Raw genomic sequence first — 1,509 nt, forward strand, 5'->3', positions numbered from 1 at the left:
CCACACCTCGGCTTACGCGCGGGGAGCCTGCCCTGCCCCCGCCAGGAAGGGCGGCGGGTCCCGAGCCTGCCCAAACGCAGAGCCTTAAGTTGGGAAAGCGGCTGCGAGACCCACACCCGATTGAACCGCTGCCCCAGCGAAGTTTCCCTGGGATGGGAGAATGGGGCGTCCCTTGCATCGGGCTTCTGCTAACTGTTGGGCGGTTGCGGAAGTGTCCGCGCTTAGGGCAAGCACCCGGCTTCGCCAGCGGACGCTGTGCTCCAGAGGACATCGGCGTCCCCGGGGGACGGCCTACGGGGTGCTGGGTCGGCAACTATTCGGAGAAAGTCAGGACTTGGCACGTGAAGCGGAGGGCGTCGCTGTAGTGGAAAAGGAAAGGCAGTGGAAACAGAAAGTAAGACGTCATGAAGCTTCAGGTTGATCTCAAGCCCGTTTCCGAATCCCAAATCTGGGTTTCCCAGGAGTTTTGTTTTTCATTCCTTGTGGGGCGTCTTTACTCGTGTCTCTGTCTTCAGTTGCCTGGCAGCAGGCTTGTTTACATGGTCCGACCCTGCAAGACCGGACAGCTCCGGTTTGCAGAAGTAAATCAGTGATTGTCTGGAGTTGGAGATCAGAATCTGCTGTTCACATCCCGGCTGTGACGTCGTGTCCGGTGAGGGGCAGAGCCACAGCCTGTGGCTGGCAAGTGATGGCCTGAAGAAAGGCCACACTGGCCGAGCGGGGTGACTCTTTGCTGTGAAAGCAGCACTTTGGGAGGTGGCGGCGGGTAGATCACTTGCCAGGAGTTCGAGACCAGCCAAGACAATATGGCAAAACCCCGACTCTACTAAAAATACAAAAAATTAGCCGGGCGTGGTGGTGCTTGCCTGTGGTCCTAGCTACTTGGGAGGCTGAGATAGGAGGATCCCCTGAACCTGGGAGGCAGAGGTTGCACTGAACCGAGATTCCACCACTGCACTCCAGCCTGGCAAAGAATGAGACCCTGTCTTAAGAAAAAAAAAGAAAAAAGAAAGGCCACTGATCACTGGGAGCTTTTGGAGGGACCGTGACAGGCGGGATGCCACCAAGCATGTGTGGCCTCCCAGGAGCTAAGACCCCAGAGTTCCTCAGGCTCTGCTGAGGGCCTCCCATTTGCACAGCCTCTTTCTGCTGTTACGAATGAAGAAAAGTCTGAACTGAAGCTGCCCCAGGCAGGAGGCCAGTCTTCTGCTTCTCGGGTTTACTGAGGCCCTGCTTTACCTACAGAGTGTTTGGGAATAAAGAGAGGACTGGAAATCTTTGCTCTTTTCAGAAGCACTTTGTATTTGTCCTGCTGACACCTCTGTCTGTATCGGCCTTCCCATCCCCAAGTCCCATTACGGCGCAGTGCGCCTTCCTGCAGGCTGACTTCATTTCACCATCTCTTCATTCTAGACCTTGGCATTTTTGTGCAAAGGAAGTATTCCCATGTTTCTGTTTTCTTTTATCCGTCTTTCGTTTTCTTTCTTTCTTTTTTTTTTTTTTTTTTTT

General features: G+C 54.3%; 1 protein-coding gene across 1 annotated transcript in view; it reads left to right on the plus strand.

The window, feature by feature from the left end:
- Positions 1–618: 618 nt before the first annotated feature.
- The window catches only part of HSF1 (heat shock transcription factor 1), a 26,633-nt gene continuing 25,742 nt past the window's right edge, over positions 619–1,509 (plus strand). The window contains exon 1 of the mRNA XM_011975693.1: positions 619–681. The gene's annotated coding sequence lies outside the window, so the exon portion shown is untranslated. The remainder of the gene's footprint in view (positions 682–1,509) is intronic.

Source organism: Mandrillus leucophaeus, unplaced genomic scaffold (genome assembly GCF_000951045.1).
Source record: "Mandrillus leucophaeus isolate KB7577 unplaced genomic scaffold, Mleu.le_1.0 Scaffold158, whole genome shotgun sequence".
Taxonomy (NCBI): domain Eukaryota; kingdom Metazoa; phylum Chordata; class Mammalia; order Primates; family Cercopithecidae; genus Mandrillus; species Mandrillus leucophaeus.